General features: G+C 45.5%; 1 protein-coding gene across 4 annotated transcripts in view; it reads left to right on the top strand.

Moving 5' to 3' along the window:
* TSHZ2 (teashirt zinc finger homeobox 2) overlaps window positions 1–21,617 on the top strand; it is a 443,028-nt gene that overhangs the window by 163,243 nt on the left and 258,168 nt on the right. The window lies entirely within an intron of this gene.

The following is a 21,617-nucleotide window of genomic DNA, read 5'->3' as shown; positions in this document are numbered from 1 at the left end:
AGATTAAGGATGGGGGATAAATGGATGAATTTGAAGAAGATGGGCCCATAGTGAATGTGATAAAAGTGTTTCCAGGGATGTGGTTTGCAAGGTTAATCTTGAAAGGCTTTCAAGAGATGGCCATCAGATACAGAGCAGGGATACTGTGCAGGACCAATGATTAGACCATAAGGGACTAGATGCTGACTCTCCAACCCAGGAAGATGAAAGATCAACCTTTGAGAAGGCATCACCCTCTTAAACTCTTCTAATGCTGCTCACTTTCTTAGGAGACTAACTCTTTAACATGGGCTTCTGAGCCCAACACTATCAGAAACACCTGCCCCTCCAGCTTCCTTTCACACCTGCTTATTGTTCTCCAGACATACAGCACCTTACTTTGAATGTGCCTACCATACTCCCTCCTACCACTGGGCCTTTGCACATGCTGGCCCCTCCCCCTGGGACGGTGGTCTTCCTTTCCTGCTTTATCCACTCACTTTTCAGTTCTTATCCATTATGTCCTCAGAAAAGCCTCTCTGACTTCCCTGACTAGCACCCCTGCCCCCACATGGTGTTTTTATGAACATTCCGTCCTCCACTCCATGGTCCTATTCACAGGTTGAGTTCTATAATTATTTGATTAACAGCTGCCTCTGTCCCCAGAGTGTGAGCTCTGTTCTGGCAGGAAGGTGTCAGATTTTGCTCAGCGTGGGATCTGCTGCTGCTGTCACAGGTACTGGCTTAGTGTGGTGTAGACAGTCAATAAGTGTTTGTTAAATGAATGAAAAAATCGAATGAATAAATTTACTTTCAGTACGGACTAAAAGAGTAAAGCCATAATAGCAATTCATATTTTGAACAATAGTCATCTTATTGACTTTAAAGCCAGTTACGTGTGTGTAACTCCTGATTTTTAAAATCATTCATTCGAGAAGCATTTATTTCTTTTTAACTGACATTTTGTCGCTGTCATGGGAAGGGTAGACGTTATGTGTGCTCCATGAACTATAACTGATTCACTTTATTTTTTTTTATTTCTAGAACAAAGGTTGGCAAACTTTTTTGTCAAGGGCCAGAGAATATATATTTAAGGCTTGGAAGGCCATACAGTTTCTATAGCAACCACTCAGTTCTGCATTAGCAACACTAAAGGTGCCATAGACAGTGTGAAAACAAATGAGCATGGCTGTGTGCCAATAAAACTTTATTTACAAAAACAAGTGTTGGGCTGGAACATGGCCCTTGGGCTGTACTTTGCTGATCCCTGTTATAGATGATGGGGGTGGGGAACCCAAAATATAGACCTGGACTAGCCTTTAACTCTGGAAAGTAGTGTGGTATGAGGCTCTGGCTTGCTGTGTAAACTTTGGCACATCAATACATCTCTCCAGGTCTCAGTGTGCCAATATGTGGAATGGGAATGACGATCACCAGCAAGCATAGTTGTGAAGATGAGGCCAATGAAATAAGCCAGAATTGAACAGTCTTGGTTTGCATTAATCATACCTGAGTTTATGTTTACTTTTTATCTGTACCTAGTCATACAAATTCTCTCTTTAGGTTGTGATATATAGTTACTTTTGAAAAATTAATTTTTGAAGGGAAAAGAATGAGTCAGCATAACGTTGTTTTAAGGTTAAGGAAAGATTGTTCTGAGTCCCGTGCAGAGAAGGGGCTGGAGGAGCCCAGTGTTAAGGAGACCATGTGAGACCAAACCCAGCAAGACACCCAGCAGGGCAGCAGGGGTGGCCTGACAGGTGCCATGGCCCTAGAGCCATGGTCGGTAAACTGTGGCTCACGAGCCACATGCGGCTCTTTGGCCCCTTGAGTGTGGTTCTTCCACAAAATACTGGCTCTTCCACAAAATACCAACTTCTGCGCATGGGCCATGAAGTTTCAATTGCACTGTACATGCGTGCCCGCACATGGTATTTTGTGGAAGAGCCACACTCAAGGGGCCAAAGAGCCGCATGTGGCTCGTGAGCCACAGTTTACCGACCATGGCTCTAGGGCCATGGCACCTGTCAGGCCACCCCTGCTGCCCTGCTGGGTGTCTTGCTGGGTTTGGTCTCACATGGTCTCCTTAACACTGGGCTCCTCCAGCCCCTTCTCTGCACGGGACTCAGAACAATCTTTCCTTAACCTTAAAACAATGTTATGCTGACTCATTCTTTTCCCTTCAAAAATTAATTTTTCAAAAGTAACTATATATCACAACCTAAAGAGAGAATTTGTATGACTAGGTACAGATAAAAAGTAAACATAAACTCAGGTATGATTAATGCAAACCAAGACTGTTCAATTCTGGCTTATTTCATTGGCCTCATCTTCACAACTATGCTTGCTGGTGATCGTCATTCCCATTCCACATACTGGCACACTGAGACCCGGAGAGATGTATTGATGTGCCAAAGTTTACACAGCAAGCCAGGGCCTCATACCACACTACTTTCCAGAGTTAAAGGCTAGTCCAGGTCTATATTTTGGGTTCCCCACCCCCATCATCTATAACAAGGATCAGCAAAGTACAGCCCAAGGGTCATGTTCCAGCCCAACACTTGTTTTTGTAAATAAAGTTTTATTGGCACACAGCCATGCTCATTTGTTTTCACACTGTCTATGGCACCTTTAGTGTTGCTAATGCAGAACTGAGTGGTTGCTATAGAAACTGTATGGCCTTCCAAGCCTTAAATATATATTCTCTGGCCCTTGACAAAAAAGTTTGCCAACCTTTGTTCTAGAAATAAAAAAAAATAAAGTGAATCAGTTATAGTTCATGGAGCACACATAACGTCTACCCTTCCCATGACAGCGACAAAATGTCAGTTAAAAAGAAATAAATGCTTCTCGAATGAATGATTTTAAAAATCAGGAGTTATACACACGTAACTGGCTTTAAAGTCAATAAGATGACTATTGTTCAAAATATGAATTGCTATTATGGCTTTACTCTTTTAGTCCGTACTGAAAGTAAATTTATTCATTCGATTTTTTCATTCATTTAACAAACACTTATTGACTGTCTACACCACACTAAGCCAGTACCTGTGACAGCAGCAGCAGATCCCACGCTGAGCAAAATCTGACACCTTCCTGCCAGAACAGAGCTCACACTCTGGGGACAGAGGCAGCTGTTAATCAAATAATTATAGAACTCAACCTGTGAATAGGACCATGGAGTGGAGGACGGAATGTTCATAAAAACACCATGTGGGGGCAGGGGTGCTAGTCAGGGAAGTCAGAGAGGCTTTTCTGAGGACATAATGGATAAGAACTGAAAAGTGAGTGGATAAAGCAGGAAAGGAAGACCACCGTCCCAGGGGGAGGGGCCAGCATGTGCAAAGGCCAAGTGGTAGGAGGGAGTATGGTAGGCACATTCAAAGTAAGGTGCTGTATGTCTGGAGAACAATAAGCAGGTGTGAAAGGAAGCTGGAGGGGCAGGTGTTTCTGATAGTGTTGGGCTCAGAAGCCCATGTTAAAGAGTTAGTCTCCTAAGAAAGTGAGCAGCATTAGAAGAGTTTAAGAGGGTGATGCCTTCTCAAAGGTTGATCTTTCATCTTCCTGGGTTGGAGAGTCAGCATCTAGTCCCTTATGGTCTAATCATTGGTCCTGCACAGTATCCCTGCTCTGTATCTGATGGCCATCTCTTGAAAGCCTTTCAAGATTAACCTTGCAAACCACATCCCTGGAAACACTTTTATCACATTCACTATGGGCCCATCTTCTTCAAATTCATCCATTTATCCCCCATCCTTAATCTCTTTGTAAGGTACTAACAAGCCAGGTGAGCGTTTCCATGATCTAAAAGCAGATCAGTGACAGGACCGAAGAATAAATCCATGGAACTTTAACAAATACAGTTGGGCTTGCAGTTGAAGAGGGCAAAGAATGAACAAAATATTTTTTCAAGAAAATCACTATTTGAATCCAGTAGACTTCTCTGATTACAAGCAACAGGAACCAACCCTGGCTCATTTCCCAAAACATGGAGGTCGTAGAAGGCTTTCTGATAAAGTGGTATTTACCTCAATATTGAGAAAGAACCTCTCACTATTGAGAAAGAACCAGCTAGACAAGTGTCTGTGGAAAAAGTTATTTAGGTCCTAAAGATGGAGTAAGATAAGACCAAAGGGGTGGAGAGAAGACAGGGAGCTGGAATATGATGAGTATGAGGAGGAGCTGATTAAACAGGGCTTTGTAGCTCATGTGGAGGCGCTGGATTCCATTCTCTGTAATAGGAAGCTATTATAGAATTACTAGAGGCCCAGTGCACAAAATTCATGCACTTGTGGGGGGGGGGAAGGTTCCTCAGCCCAGCCTGCACCCTCTCACAGTCTGCAGTCCAGGAGCCCTCATATCCTTAGCACTGCCGTGAAGGCAGGAGAGGCTCCTGCCACCGCCACTGCACTCACCAGCCATGAACCCAGCTCAGGGCTTCTGGCTGAGCCGTGCTCCCCCTATGGGCACACTGACACCACCAGGGGGCAGCTCCTGCATTGAGTGTTTGCCCCTTGGTGGTCAGTGTGCATCATAGCGACGGGTCATTCTGCCATTCGGTCAATTTGCATATTAGCCTTTTATTTATTATGTAGGATAAGCAGATGAGTGATATCATTTGAGTTACAGTAGAGAAAGGCCTCACTTGAACAAACAATCATTATGTCTCAGGCACTGTACGCCCACTGTGGACATCTTCTTTGATCTCCACCACAACTCAGTGAGTGGGCACAATTATTACCACTTCCCAGAGGAGTACGTGTCCACAGTCCACAGTCCCCGAGGGTCCACAAGGCAGAGCCAAACCCCAACCCGTGTCATCTGCCTCCAGCTCCTGGCTCAACACACTCAATAAATGTTCACTTTTGTTGCTGTTGTTTATTTGTGACACTTTCAAGAGTGTTTTGTCAATTGCATTATTCTTTTCTGCTCAACTTTTATAAATAAAAGATTAGCCCCAAGCTCATAACCGAAGGAAAAAATAATAAACTTGTAGTTTTCTCTGAAGAACTGCACGGAAACCCAGCTCAGAATAATTTGGCCCGGGGGCAGGCGGAGGACTGGCTGCAGCTATAATTTGGGTTCAGCCATCCCATTGTGAGAATCTGGAATGTTCTTTGGACAAAGGATCAAAGACACGCTTATACTCTCTGTGTTGAGCCGTGGCCCACTCGCCTCCTCTTTTTATCTTTCCTGGTAACCGCTTCAGTTTCTCTGATGGTAAAGAGATGAGATCAGCCGCTGGGGGCTGGTGGTGGAATCAGGTTTCAGTCCTCAGAAAGTTACGTCAAGGGCTAAGCATGAGTTAGCCTCCGTTGCCATGTCCGTCTGGGACTGAGGGCAGAGCCATCAATCCTGGCTCCCTTGCCCTTGTAGATGTTAAAATATAGGTGCCCTGGGAATGTGGCGGGAGGGTGCGTGGGAGGGCAGGAGCGAGGCTCCGGGAAGCAGGGAGCATGGGGGAGAGATTTAGACTCTAACGATCTTACCTAGCACATCTAACGACAGACTGCATGGACATCAGCTGATTGCTTCCTTTAAAAATAAGGGAATATAGGAAAGTTGATTTCAGTGTTAGAAGTGGATTTAAAATGACCTTCATCAGTTATGAATATAGCACCTTAACCAGGTTCCTTTTTTCAATTAAATAACATTTATTGAGTGTTTCCATCATCATAATCGTAAAGAAAAATGTTCATTATTGGAAAACAGTAAAAGAATATAAAAAAAATTACCCCATGGTCTTATCATTAAGAGAGAGCTGCAGGAAAGAGCCTTGTGTCATCTGCCTGCCTCTCTCTCCCTCCCTCTTTCAAATCTGGAAGCCAGTCGTTCTGTTGTTTCAAATGGCGCGGCTACGTTGTACACAGGACTTTTGTGAAAAGCAGTCTTCAGGCTGGCCCAGGGACCCGCCTCTTGGGCTCCCTGCTCTGGTGTGAGCACGTCCCCTTGAGAGTGGATGGACAGCTGTTCATCACTAATACACAGAGTATGGAAAGTGTATGGAGATGTCACTTCCAAGATGAGATTTAAAAGGATTGTGTCTTCCATCTTAGGTGTGTGTGGCCTATCTATCTATCTATCTATCTATCTATCATCTATCTATCTATCTGTCTATCATCTGTCTATCTATCTATCCGTCTCTCTCTCTTGTCACTCACACTGGGGGATGCCAGGTGCTATGTGGTGAGCAATCCTGTGAAGAAGCCCACGTGGTGTGTGGTGAGGAACTGAGGGCAGCACCTCAATAGTCCACCAACAACCACTTCTCAAAACCACGCTAGTGAGCGTGGACCTGGATCTCCAGCCCCGGCCTGGAGAGGCTGCAGCCCAGGCAGCGTCTGACTGCAGCCTCATGGGAGACCTGTGCACTCGGCTAAGCCACTGCCAGATTCCTGAACCACAGGAACTGTGAGATAAGAAATATTTGCTGCCGTTAGCTGCTGATTGGGGGGGGGGGGGTAACTTGTTACACAGCAATAGATAACTTATAAAATTTCATATTCTGATCGTTTCCCCATTTAATTCTTTCTTAGGTATCAAGCCAATCTGTTACATTTTCTTTGTAACAATGATGTTTCTGTGGCAACATCAGTTACGTGCACCATTGCTCATTTAATCCTTCCTCTGTTAGAGGACATTGACTTTGTTCCACTTTTTCTGCTTTTATAAACACCACCGTGGTGAACATCTGTTTATGTAGAGCTTCTGCTGTGTTTTCAGCTAGTCTCTTAAAACGGATAGGGATTAGTCAGGGTTAGAAATCAGTGAGATTACTGCATCAAAGGGTGAGAATATTTGTGTTCCTCTTGATTCTTATTACACAACTGCTTCTCAGTTGAGATAAATCAATACACCACAACCAGAAACGTGTAAGAATTTCCACTTTATTTCATCTTTGTCTTTTGTTTGGTTATTGGTAATATGACAGGCAAAGTGTGTCATTGTTTTACAGATATTAAGAGGAATAGTCATTTCCATGGCCAATGTCTCTTCTCAAAGAAACAGAACTTACGTAAGGATCGAAATACTGAGAGAGGAGCAGAGAGATGTTGCTCTGAGCAGTGGTGTCCACCAGGGCTTCCCACGGTGATGAGAGTGTCATTTATCTGCACTGTCCATACAGCAACCACGGGCCACCAGTGGCCATTGAGCACTTAAAATGTGGCTAATGCAACTGACATGATGAAAGTTTTATTTTATTATATTTAAATGTAAATAGCCATAGGGGGTTACGATATTGGAAGCAAAGTCTGAAAGGTTAAATGAAGAATTAGCCTTCTATTAGAAGGAAGAAGTTAAAGATTGAGACACTAAAATTATCACCTACCCAATAACTGCCCCTCTTCTCTCCTCATTGCCGTAATTGAATTTACTGTAAGGCTGACACTTAAATCATAGTAACCTCATCTCCATAAGGCAGTCAGTAAAGTATGCTACAGAACATGGAGGACAAGGCTGGAGGGATCCAGCATCATTGATGTTTGGGATGTGTGGATCCTTGGTTGATGGTTATGTAATCACCCCTTCATTCCCTGCTTCTCATCTCTAATCTCCCTACCTAGTGGTCTCCCAAAAAATAAGAATTGTTGCAGAGGCTGGGAGGGATGGATGGATGGATGGATGGGTGGATGTATGGACAATTGGAGGGACAATTGATGGATGGATGGATGGATGGATGGATGGATAAAAGTTATAATAAAAATTAACACAGTACCTAATACGTATCAGAATTTTATTCCAAAGTTTTCCCTGTAACATTTCATTTTTATTCAATCCTCATAATATCCCAAAGAGAAAGTTACTATTAATTTTTTCCCATTTGACAGATGAGGAAATTGAGGAAATAGCTAGTAAGTGGCACTGCCCATATGTGTGTCATGTGTGTTTGCCCTCAAGCCTTCAGTATCCTACATCACACAGTGAAGCTGTGAGATGTTAACACCAGCATTACTTACACCTGGTCACACCGTTGTGGTGGTGGTTGCATTTTTCCCCTCAGGTAGCTAGAGATGCCATGGGGGAATGCTAGAAACTGACAGGTACCTCAATTCCCTCCACAAATGGCTCTTTCACTTTTCATTGCTGACCAACTTCTAATGTGTCAGTGGTATACTAATGCGGTTAACTGTTTGCCTGGGGCAGAAAAATAAAGCTTCTGGCATGCAATTAAAACCTCGTCTTGCCCAATTGGGCAACTAATGGCATCAGCAAGAATGGAGGCTGCCTAGTTAAGGCGTAGTTTGTATCTCAAATCCATTTCATAGGGCAAGTGACATAGTGGCAGAGTGGAGTGGCCTGATGGTTCAATTTGAAACTTAATTAGTTAGCCCTCAAAGCCACCCTTGACTGCCCATGCGTTGCACACCCAGGCTTACACACAGCCAAGATCACAACACTTGCAGAGGCACATAGACGCCCAGCCTCCCTCTGATTGGCTGCCCGGCTTGCCTGTCATTCTGCACTCTGGCCCGGAAATGGAAATGCATCATGAAATTCTGTTTCTTCGTATGGTGGCATGTGTTTAGTGGTCCCATTCCCAAATCTGAGGATTTGTTCTGCCTGCGGTGGTTCATCAGAAATTAACACGAAGTGAGGGTTTGTTCAGAATGGGTGCAATAAAAGCCAGTCTCTGCCCTTTGAGCCTATTGGCGAGATCTCAGGGTCAGTGCGAACAGTCCTGCCCCTGGTTTTGTTATTAAGAGAGGTGTTGGGAAAGTTTCAACAGGTTCTGTTAATCAAGTCAGTTTCCGTTCAGTTTATTCAAGAAATATTCATTGAAAGCCAGCTGTGTGGGAGACATTCTAAGTATGGTGTCTGCATCCATGGAATAAGACAAATTATGTGTCTGCATGCAGCTGACATCAGGGGTGGGATAAAAATCACAGACAAGCAATATGTGGCTGAGGTCATTTCGAAAGGTGATCAGTATTACAAAGAAAATAAAACCAAAGATAATGTAATGGTGAGTGACTAAAAATGGGGTGGGGAATAGCACCAGGGACAATGGTCAGAGAACGGTGGCATTGAGGCTGAGACCACAATGCTGAGTAGGATGCAGTCATACAAATACCTGGAGGACGAAGGAAGAGCATTGGCACAGAAAGAACAGCAAGTGCAAAGGCCCTGGGGTGAGAGTGAGTTGGCTCTGTTCTTTCTGCAACAGAAACGTGGTGGCTGGAGCACAATGAGCACAGGTGAGTGGGGAGATGAGGGCAGGGGTGACAGGTGCCAAGTCACAGATAAGTATGTCCTCTACAGAGGAGACCTTGATTGCATGTCAACAGATATATGCTTCACGCTCACTGTGGGCACTGAATTGAGCACTTTATATACATTTTCTCTTTTGATCTTCACACAAAACATATGAAGCAGGTGAGGAAACTGGCCCCGCACATGTTTAATAACTGACCCCACACTCAGACTCTGTCACCACGCTCTACTTCTTAGACTTGGAAACCAGACTTCGTGGCATGCAGGGAATGTTAGGGAGTCATTGTGTGTGTGTGTGTGTATGTGCCATATAAGGGACTTCTTGGTGTTTCTCACATTATATCAACTGGCTGTCATTGTAATTCATAATCCCTCAGACATTGCAATCTAAACACTGGTCTCTGTGGAGTGTTTGCGGGGAAGGAGCAAGGGTGGTGAAGGTGGCCAAGAGCTGGGTTCTGCGACCTCTCTCAGTGTGTGCTCTCTCACCTGATGGGGTGCTACACCTTCCGAGAGGATGGAGAGAGGGCGGTGCGAAGTCACACCTTCACAGGTGTGACTTTGCCAGGTCTGGTGACAGCAACACCAACTTTGGAATGAAGAAGACAAAGTAGAACGTGTGAATGACGGGTCCTTCAAGCTGTTTCTTCATGTCCAAGTGACATTTCTGCTTGTCCTTTTGACAAACCAACTGCTATAATCTGGCAGAAAGTGGCAGAATAGTCGGCCCCCGAAAAGGGGGCAGTGTGCTTTGCTTGTCTGTCGGTCTTGCTTGGCAGCAGTTGACCACTGTCCTTTTGGACATAATGGGTGTGTGAGCATATACAGAAGGCAAGCCAGCCTTAGCCCCCAAGATCAAGTGTACTCTGGGTTTGGTTTTGAGTTTCCTTACCTTGCCACTCTTGCCATTTGGGGCTCGAGGCTGCCCTGTGCACTGTAGGGTGTTTAGCCTCTACCCACTAGATGCCAGTAGTCCCCACCCCCAAGTTGTGACAGTCAAAAATGCCTCCAGACAGTGACAAATGTAGCCTAGGGACAAAATCCACCCACCCTCATGTAAGAATCACTAACTTATTCTAATAGTTCCGTTTATTGAGAATAGAGTCTATTCTAGGTTCAACTCCAAAAAAAAAAAAATACACTCAAATATACCGATGCTGAAGCTAAAAATAGTATCTGTGGCTATTTAAAGACTTTGCCGTAGAAAAAAATATGGTGACATTGGAAAAACTGCTTGAGTTTGTAAGGATTCGATGACATGCTCTGAAAGATTTTCTTCTCTGTCTCTATTAGTTACAATAATTAAGGGTAACTGCTCGAACAAACAACCAAAATCTCCATGGTCCAGCACAGTGAATGCTTCTTTCTCATGAGGCTGGTCTCCTCCGACTGGTAACTCAGAAGTGACCTCTGCATAGCGATACCATCTGGGGCATCTGGATTTTAGCTTCCAAAACCACTGGAGAAGGTGTGGACAAGTCCACTTCTGCCCACATCCCATTGGTCAGAATCCAGGTCACAGGGCCAAAGCCAAACCTGGGGAGAGGAGAGGGATTGGGACATTAGTCTTCCTGCAGGAAGAGGAAGAGGAAACAGGAGTTGGCACACAATCCCAGATATCAGATTTTTAGCTTATGGAATAGTGATCAAAATCCTACTTTTTGTTGTTTCTAGAATGACAAATAAACATCATTATTGGTCTGTAAATGGGCTTCAGGAATCTGTGCTTCTTCTTGCCCAAGTAAGGATGATGGGTGAGACTCTTGGACTCATTGGTCTCAGACCTGAGTGGTCTTACACCTTCGTTTCTGCTGCCCTCCATGCGGGTGAGACGTTGGGAGTTGGTTGTCATTTCTGGGCTTCCTTAAGAACAAAACCTGCATTGTTATGTCAGCTGATTTCAGCTCTCCCTCCCGCGTCTAAGCAACTCTCTAAGCCCGAATTGTGCCGGCTCCTGGCTTCGCAGAACCACTGCCTCTTCTCCAAGTTGCCCCCTTTCCTTGCCCAGTGTCCACGTGGCCCAGCGAGTTCCTATGAAGTGCAGAGCTGTTTGTTTTCATCCTTTGCCTAAACTCGTCGGCAGCTTCCCATTGTCCTGGGGTTGAGTCTGGATGGTTTATCATCTACTTACAACACCCCTTTCCTGCTGCTCTTTCCCACTTCATCCCCAAGACTGGCCTGTGCGTCACAGGATGTTTAGCAGCATCCCTGGCCGCCGCCCTCTGGATGCCGATAGCATCCCCTCCCCCGAGTTGAGCAATCAGAAAATATCTCTAGATATCACCAAGTGTGCTGCTGATGGAAAATGCCCACCTATATGCTGTTGGAAAGGTTTATGATCAAAAATCAGTGAGGTTCATGCTACTGAAACAGGAGACTCTATAATTAAAGGGCATTGGCTTGGCTTCCTCGAGGTGAAGGATATTGGGTGTCAAAATATCGGGGGCAGCGAGACTTGGCGAGGCTCTAACATACCAAACACACATCTCCCTGGTTTTCCTTTCTCTAGTCCCTTTCGTGAGGATCTTCTACAAAAGAGGGAAAGGTAATTTTAAAAAAAGTTTTTAAAAACCCACATACACATAATTTCAAAATTACACGGCCTTACTGTCTGTCCAGCTAATAGAATTATGCAGCACAGCTTAAATTTAGACATTGAGTTTTTATCTCTTACTTGAATGTATCTGTGTGTTTTAACAGGAACATTCCGCTTTGCTTTTATTAATGCAAAAACATTAAGGCACCAGCCCTCGATCCGAAAGCCTGGAAGGGCCGTTTCCAACAGAACCTGTCATAAAATGTGCTCTCAAGCGTGTCCCCTTTAAGAGACTCCAGAATTAAATGTTCCCGTATGTGAATTTTATTTTGTACAGCACATTTGCTTTATGGCTACAATTAAGTTAGATGTGCCGATAACAATGTCTGTTTTCCATTTTAAATCGCACATTTCAGACAGTGTGCATTGTTTTATTATCTAATCCACATGCTTTTAATTGCAATTATGGTCCCTTATGAGTCCCCTGGGAGGGCATGATTGCAATTAAAAATGTAATTTAAATGTTAATTAATTACATTCATTTTCTAAACTGGGAAATTTCATTTATTATTTTCATGTGTTCTGCACTTATCCTAAATGCATTACCTTCTAAATGTTTTTTTTTCCCTAAATTAAGTGTTATGTTTATAAAACAGGGTGTTTAATATCCTTTAAAATTTTTGTGAGGGTGTTTGTACAAATTATTACTTTAAATTAATTGATTCTGAGCTATATGTGTGAGCTATAGGTTCTATATATAATAAAAATAATTTTGTTGGTTTTTCTCAGGCTAAAATACAGCCTCCGAATATATGTTTTCCTCATTTATTTCCTGACAGACTTTGACAGGGAGGGGAAAGTCCGCACTTTTTTTATTACTGTCATTATTATTTTAAACAAAGGGAGAAAGGTATTGTTACTACAAATGATACAGATCATTAATATAAAAAGGGATTTTCCCTGCAGATGAAAATTGCAATCTAAGGGAGAAATTTATAGTTAGATTAATAACTCATCCTGCCTCGTATAAATAAATAAGGAGAAACAAAAAAAGGACCACAAAAATCATTGTAACTTCCTAGAAAAAAATTGTCTTATGCCTATATCAGTTTATCTGGTCAGCTTTGTCCATTTTCTGTCTATCTTACTTTGGCTAGTGTAAGAGGGTCACCTTAGAAATGAAAACTTTTAAAGAAATTTAAACTCTCTGCTTTAAACTCTGAACCATGTCAGTGTGGTTAGTTTTAGTGAATTAACATATTTCTCTCAGTTCAAGTCAAAGCACATGCTACATGCAACCAATTAATTCAAGTCTTTTGGTAATTTTTTTCTTTCAGTTTCTTTTCCAATGTGCCAAACCTTTCTTTAGGTCTTTTATTTTTAAACTGCCTGCATTATCTGAATTCTAGCTATTTTTTTCAGGTTTAAAATACTCAAATGGTATCTTAGGAAAATTCTGGTTAATCAACAGTTTATATCTGGTACCCACTAAACTGTAGGCTGTTTTGTGGATAATTGAGGAAGAAATAGGAGAGAAAAGAAGAATTTCGTGCTTTGAATTAGTCTGCTCAGCAAACATCTAGGGGGTTTTACGCTGGGATTGAATAGTTTGTAAAATTTGCTTAGTGCGTCCTCCTGGCCGGATAGATTGTTAAATCCTCAGGACCATCCTGTGAGACGAGGGCTACCATTAGCTCTATTTCACGGAGTGGGAAACTGAGGCACAGAGATTCGGGTAAGTTGCTAAGTCCTCCCAGGGAGAGGCAGGCGCTGGGCCCTGGAAGGCTAAGTCTGGACTTTATGTTCCATTCCACACTCTTAATCAGAGCGCGAGGGAACAGTGCCAACCCTGAGGGCGTGACAGGGTGGACCCCACAGAGCGAGTCAGAGGAGGAGTGGGAGCCGGGCTCTGCAGTCAAACTCCGTGGGCTTGACCCCACTGGGTGTCAGCGAGACCTCAGCTGGGAGCCTCCCCTGTGGGCCTCGCCGCCTCCTCTGTGCAACCCCGTGCTAACAGCACCCGCCTCGTGTGCTGTGTGAGGATTCAAGGACCCGGTGCCCCTGAGCACAGACGCCGAGCTTGGCATATGGAGTGTACACAGTAACTGTGACTGGTTTACACATGGCCTCTGCCTTCAGGAAGCTTATCATCTGGTTGGAAGCAAGAGTAAGTGATGGAGGGCAGAGGTGAATGCCTTTAGCAAAATAAAAGAAAGCAAAATAAAACCACTTAAGCATCAGTGCAGGGGTGAAATGAATCATGGCAAACCCACGTGACAGAACACTGGGTGGATTTTACAACAGTAAAGCAGATCCGCGTGTTCTGATATGGACCCAGCTTCCAGGTTTACTGTTACGGGGAAAAGCCACGTGCTGAGCATGTGTGCAGGGAGAAGGGGAAGGGTGGGGAAGGGTGGGGAAGGAGGGGAGTAGGTAGGTATTGTTGTAAATGCATGAGCATGTTCTGGAAAGGGACGCTCACCAGTGAGTGTCTGAGGATTGGAATGGCAAGCAGCAGGTTGTGTGGTAGGAACAGTCAGGATTTCTTTCTTTTCTTTTTCTTTCCTTTTTTTTTTCTTTTTGCCTTATTGCTGTATGGTGTGCTTCCCCCCCCCCCCCACTCCCGAAGTCCATGTAGTAGTTATAATATTAAGTAAAACTTGAAATTGCACATATATATACACACACCTTTACCTATGAGAATAGGATTCTGACCACAAGGCAAATTCAGGATAGAAGAGGGAGAGGGGGAGACAGCCCTGGATGTTGGAGCCAGGGGTGGCTTTATCCAGGGGTTTTAACAGCTTTGATGGCTGTAGAATGAAGGAGATAAGATGTCAGCAGGGCCAGCGCAAAAGAAGAGCGTAAGGGCTGGGGATGAAGTTGTGGGCCCGCCCAGCAGCAAGGTGGAAACCCATAGGACTGAGGAAAAAGACGCTGATGGAGATTAAGGTGGAGGGCAACCCCTTTGCTAATATTTAAATCTATAAAGAATAGAATCAAGGCAGAAAAAGAAAAAAGTAGAAGAGTTTCCTTGCCTAGAGCTTCAAATCTAAGGAGAAACCTTCACAAACGCCACTAGTGTTTGGGAACTGGGGACTCAATTACAAGTCTTGCATTTTGCAAAACAACCCTTCCAAGGTCATATCATAGAAGTGCTGGCATTTTTAATTGCTGCGGCCAGTAGGGTGGGGTACTGAGAGGCTGTGTGTTTTCAAGCTCTGCCTCCATGGGCTGCGTGCCCATAGGTCTTCTTCGCCTGGACAGGGGGGATGGTAAGACTTGCCTCAGTGGATTGTGTAAAGCTTCCAGTGAGCCTGGCACTCCAAGACTAACTATTCTTATGCATGAGTTTCTTCTTCAGGAAACCCAAAATGGATCTGGGTAGGTTGAAGTCAGGGCGGGGGGGTTGTCATTCTCAGAGTGGTACTTAGACAGACCCAGAGCAATACTGTTACTCGTCTGAAGTCCATGTGCCTGACACTTTCAAAGGCCAAAACTCAAAATGTCAGAGTTTGGAGTGAGGAAAGGTTTACCAACCTAGAAGACGCCCACCGAGAAGATGCTACCCCAAACGGATCTAAAGAAAGTACAGAGTTCAGGCTTCTTTTATGTCACAGGGAGGGGAAATGGCAGGGGCAAGCGGTGCCTGATGATCACAGCCGTCTGGCCACCAGCAGGGCTCTGAGGAAGCTGGTGCTAGTTGATGTGAGTCCGCTCATGAGGTTCCCACACATCTTCCATAAACAATACCTGTCTGCCTATCTCCTCCAGCCCCAAGCAGAATTCCTCGAATGACTAGCATGTCTATATGCAAAACTAAGCAGAAACTATTAGCCTGAAGGCCCTGGGGAAAGATGGAGCCAGAGAGACCAAGCACTTCTCTCTCTTACAATACAGCAGCTGTTGATTTAGTCCTGAACAACAAAGAATGACAGAGCAAGATTATTATCTCAAAATTATCTTTTAATTTTAGGAGTGTATTGCTTTATGCATTTCTCTAGCCTCCCTGCCTTGGTGGGAGATGGTCCCTGGCAGGCACCAGCTCTGTTGACACCAGCAACAGTTTACATGTTTCCATGTAGGTTAAGGTTGACTTGGGATGAAGAGTCAGGATAAACTATTGGCCAAGGGTTGAGTCAAGGGCATCTCACACTTTAATGTGCATAGGAATCACCGGGCGATCTCATCGAAATGTAGGTTTGACTCAGCAGTCAGGGGTGGCCTGAGATTCTACACATCCAGGGAGCGTCCCTGGTGCTGACGCACTTCGAAACGAGGCGTCAGACTCGACACTTCATTCCTGCTCTGTCCCTCGGGGATGCTTGTGACTCTGTGCACTCAGGGCACCCTTCCCTTTCGGGGCCCTTATCCATATTTTATGACTACATTGATGCAAAGACAGATATATTAATATCCTATATTTAAACACCTTCTCTCATCTCAAAGTTTGATTTCTTCTTCTGATTTTACAAGAAGTAAAAATATTTTCATGGGGCCACTAAGTTTCGTGGTCCCCAGGTGCTATCCCAGTGGTGCCCACTCAAAACTTCGGCCCCACTGTCCCTAACTGATTTGAGGCTGAAACTCTCTGAGCCTTATTTCCTCACCTGTCAAATGGGGGTCATAGCGCCCGCCCCGCTGTTTTGTGCCTTCGAGTGGTGCCTGGAGCAGAGCCAACGCCCAGGAAGTGTTTCCTGCTTCTGTCAAAGTTGCCTGACTCCTGATAGCTGTCTTCTCACCACCTGAAAGTCAGATTCCACACACATTACGGCTCCTCTTACAGCTCTGCTTGACGTGTCCCACCGGCTACGTGACCTGGACAATTTCCATACATTAACCTCCCTTCCTCCATTCCCTGCCGCCCTGCTGTTCCCCTTCTAGAAGGCCCTCGTCTCTGGGTGAAGCACAGCAGTGCTGGGGATCCTCTGCCCTGACACTCAGAACCTCCCTCCGGCGCAGGCGCTCATTGGCAGCCTGATCTGTACCCGCCTCATTTGCATGGGAAAGCCATCCAGCCCCTGATGGATCCTGAATGAGCTGTCGATTTCTCTGCCTGTCACTCAGGGAGGCGGAAGGAACCAAACCGTAGGGCTAATCGAGAGAGGTGTCACCATCCCTGTTTTCCGGTCTTTGTTCCTTTTAGCTCCTAACTCCTCTTGTGTTCCCTTTCCTCAATCAGAAGACTCCTCTCTAGTAAGGCCCGCCAGAGACCGAGCCAAGGCTGTGCTTGGGGCTGGGGGCTGGGTGAGAGGCGGGGAAGAACCCTGTGATATTAAATGTACACACAAAATTGCCAATTGCTTCCCTATTTCATGTGAAAATTAAAATAAGGTGATTTCAGAGTGGAGGGAATGCAATCATATTTTATGAGGCCTGATAAAATCCCCCAGCCCCATCAAGGAGATAGTCATCAGCCTCACTTTATAAGAAGATAGAGCAAAACAGGGCTTAATTTTTGCTTTGCTTTTGCGATATTTTTTGACCTGTCCAAATAATCATAGCATCCAGGCACCAAGTGATAGATGCAAAATTTGCAATAAATTTGAGTTTTTAAGATGCACCCCCCCTTTTTATTTTCTCCTAAGGGAATCCCTATCACATGTACTCTTTGAACTAATAATTTCGGATCAAAAGTTTCCATAGGCACTTTGCATAGCAATTCAAAACATTCGCTCATTAAGGGCACAAGCTGAGTTTTTTGTGTGCTTTTTAGAAGGGGAGACGAGTCAAGACCCCCCAGTTGGTCGGACGGCCTTCTCTTTGGCATCTTCATGAGTCCTAAGTCTTTCTCTTTGATATGTTTTCTGATCTCAGTGTCCTCACCGATGGAAATGCTGATGTTATTTATTGCAAGAAAATCGCTCTCCTCAAAAGGATTTCTACTTGTGCATCTTTTCCTCATTCAGTTTTCCACGTAATTCTCCCAAATTTACCCCCACCACTTCCAGTCCTGGTCTCCACTGCCAACCTCGAGTATAAAACAGAAACTGCGGGGAGGAATTCTCAAACCTCTGGATAGGGAATGTGGAAAACATTTAGAAGTGGTCACCGGCCTTTCTTTCTGGTCGGCATGTCTTAATCGCCTGGGCCGCACCAGTAATTGTGTCTAACAGAGAGCGCACAGCGGTGTGGCCTGTCTGTGGGCTGTGACGCCAGGAATGCCAGCGAGTCCGAGTGAGATGTCAGGGGCACACACTGTCTGAATGGGAGATGAGCTTTCCGCACCCCCGAAGCTCGGGTGCCCACTGAGCGGGCTCCAAATAGGCAGGCCCCTGGCTGAGCACCCAGACCATCACCCACTCCCTCGCCCGGCCTTCCTGTGACCCGCCATCGTCCGGGCTCCCGATCCTGTGAAGCGCCGAGCGGTTGCCACTTCCACACCTTATACATTTTAAGTTCAAACTGAATAAGACTGGGGACCAAAGAAAAGATAAATGCCAGTTTTTTTCATCGTCAAGGTAACGATGACTGATTCCCTCGAATTTACATAGCACCGAAGTCGATTTACATGCTTATTTACCCTGTTGTTCTCTTTTTTAAAAAAAATCGAGTTACCCTAGCAACTGTAATATCACATGATGCTCAGTCTAGCCGTAATAGAAGCACCTTCTGAAAGGAAAATACAGATTTCACCAGATGCATCTTATAGACGCATAAATGGGCACGTACAGAATTTGAATCCTTCCTAGAAGTGGCCGGGCGAGGCTCACGCGGCCTGGATCACTTTTCCCATTAATTACTTTGCTGGCTTCCGAGAGGCCCCGGTGGAGGCTGGAGACGGAGGGGAAGGCCGTGGACCCTCCGCGGAGCTGCTGATGGACCCGCGCGCTGTATCTCGTTAGCACATCAGCAGAGAGAGCACATTACCCAATTCCTTCTTTTGTTACACTTTTGCATATGGGGAGAATTTATGACTTTATTCCAGCTCTGTTCTAATTTTAAGAATGATGCCATTCTCCCTGGGGGGATGGTTTGCTTAGTCTAAAGCAGCCTGTTCCCAGGGAGCTGCCCTCGAGTGGGAGAAACCACCAGGACTGGCGAAGGCTGGGTCGCCGTCAGCCAATTTGGGTTTCCTTCAAGTTTTACAAATTAATTTGCTTAAACTTGGGGTAAAATATAGCTTTTCTCCTGGATCACACCAGGGCAGCTGTTACGGATTTGGGTGCAGTCTCGCCTGTTTAGATAAATAAAGCAACAAAGGAGACTCCATGTTTCTAAAACTTCACGTAGGGAGGTCCGAGATGGCGCGTGTCCTCCCCCTACACGCTGCTTACGTAGGATGGACTAAGGACAGGCGTTGCCTTGTATGGCTTGTAGGAATCCGGGTTCTGATCTTGTAGAAAATAGAAATCAGATTCCACACGCTCCTTTTCAAACCTCGAAATGGCTGCCCGGGCCCTTGCTCAAACCCCAGCTGCTTCCCTGATGAGCTGGCCTCTGACTGCCCCCCCTTTTAGTTCCTACCCCCCCCCCACACACACACACACATGCCCCAGCTCCTCCCCTTCCTGTCCTCCGGGCCCTCCCACCTCTGCTGCCCTGTGTCTTTGAACTTATGTGTGTCCTGACTCTCCTCTGTCACCTCGGCATTGCTGGGCCGTCGGCCGCTCAGTGAGGCTTCTGGGACCCTCTCCCCGCACCAGTGCTCTCCTTCCCGGAGTGCCAGTCAGTCTCTGAGATGCTAGTGTTTGTGCACGTGTTCGCGTGTTTCTTGTCTTTTTCCCCAATAAGACGGTGGACGCCACAGGCTAGGGACCGTGTTGTTCTTTGTCGATTACGGTGAACCTCAGCTCCACGTGCAGCCTGGGACATGATCGCTGTCCTGCATAGAACGACCCGCTAAGTGAAAGATTGAAAGAAGGTCTGAGTGGATTTTGTTTCTGACAGAGCGAGGGAAATAGACAGTAGCTTAGCGTCTCTCTTGCAAACAAATAGCATTGGAAAGAAAAGGTCCGGAACGGTGGTCTGAGCTTGCAGAAGCAAAACAGAAGCCCGAGGAGTGAGGATTAGAGGTCATGGCTTTTATCTAGGAATTGACCGCTGCCTGAGACAGTCTGTGTGTGGCCACAGAAATCAAACTTAACAAAACACCGTTTAAAAACAAAACAAAACAAAACAAAAAGCCTGGCCGAGCTTGCCCTCAAGGAGCTCCCAGTCTAACAGACAGTAAGCAAGTGGTTGCAAATTATTCACTTACTGGGGCTGAATTAATTAAATTGACTAGTTTTCTAGCCGTTGCTAACCATTAATACAGAGCACCTTTTGCCCAAGAATTTCTCTCGCTTTTGGTATCCCAGGGCTCCGTTTTGTCCTTTGATAAATCGGAGAAAAGGCAACCAAATCGGAATGACTTTGCTGGAGGGTTTTCTGCCAGCCTCGAGTCCATCGGTCTCCTTGTCTGTCTGCCTCTGTATCTCTCTGTAACGGGGGACAGAGCCCAGGTGTATTCAAGACACCCCCCCAAATTTGGCCATAAACTATTATTTACCGACATTTAATGACAACGCGGGCCTTTCCCCTGATTACCTAGCTATGCAGGAACTTGAAAACCCTCCGGAGGCAGGAGTGGGCTGCTCCCCGCTCCTTGAACTTGGCACAGTAAACAAGAGGCGTGCAAGCAACGAGTTTCAAGCTCATTTTTCAGTGTTACTCAGAGAACAGTATGTACTGGGTTCCTGGCCAGGAGACAAGACATCAACTAAATGGGGGCATCCTCCTGACCCACCCTCTCCGCCCTTTGCGATAACATGGACAAACTGCAGGCATGTTGTGGGACAGGTTGTTGGGATGTGTGTTTCCTAGTGAACACTCGGGTCTCCCCATGTGCACGGGTCTCCGTGAAGGTTGACAGGAAAAGCAGGGGGGTTGGAGCCCGAGTTTTCATGGATACAGTACCGTCCTCTGCATCCTCGACCCTCAAGTTGACATCCGTCCTGGCCACCCCTTCCACCTGCGATAATTACGTAACCTGTGCACAGAGCAGTTAGAAACCAAAATCTTATTTGCCAAAGAAGGGCATACTCAGGAATTTGGGGCAGGGGGTGGGGAGGCGGGTTCAAAAGTGCTTTCCTCAAATTGTAGGAGATGATTCTATCTCATGAGGGTTCCAGGCTCTGAACTGTGTGTGAGCAGATTCCTCACACACAACTTTATCTGTGCACACACATCCTATCAAAAATTACTTGTCCTGGCTGATGTGGCTCAGTTGGTTGAGCGTCATCCCATTCACTGAAAAGTTGCCAGTTCAATTCTGCTCAGGGCACATACCCAGGTAGCAGGTTCCATCCCTAGTCAGTGTATGTGCAGAGACAACCACCAATCGATCAATTGATGTTCTCTCTCACATCAGTGTTTCTTCTCTCTCTCTCTCTCTCTCTCTCTCTCTCTCTTTCTCTCAAAAATCAATAAAACAGCCCTGGCCAGCGTATGTTAGTGCTTAGGGTATCAGCCCCCTCACTGAAAGGCCACAGGTTCCATTCCTGGTCAAGGGCACATACCTGGGTTGTGGGTTTGCTCCCTACCTCCAGTCAGGGCATGTGCAGGAGGCAACCAGTCAATGAGTCTCTCTCACATCAATTCTCACATCAATGTCTCTCTCTCGCTCTCTCTCTCTCCCTCCCTCCCTCCATCCCTCCCTCCCTTCCACTTGCTCTGAAAAGCAATGGGAAAAATATCCTCAGGTGAGGATTAAAAACAACCAACAATAAAAACACTTTTTAAAAATTTCTTGGCCGTGCAGAAATAGACACTGAACTGATCAGCGTCTGACCTGCCTGGGAGCTGATTTCCTGAAGTTAATGCCACTGTCACTGCCTTGGACCTTGAGGCAAACTTATCTTTAAGTTTCCACTTTCACAAGGCAGGGGGGTGAGAGTAGCCAGGATGT

The sequence above is a fragment of the Myotis brandtii genome, unplaced genomic scaffold (assembly GCF_000412655.1).
Source record: "Myotis brandtii unplaced genomic scaffold, ASM41265v1 scaffold225, whole genome shotgun sequence".
Taxonomy (NCBI): domain Eukaryota; kingdom Metazoa; phylum Chordata; class Mammalia; order Chiroptera; family Vespertilionidae; genus Myotis; species Myotis brandtii.
This window is presented reverse-complemented; position numbering and strand designations above follow the sequence as displayed.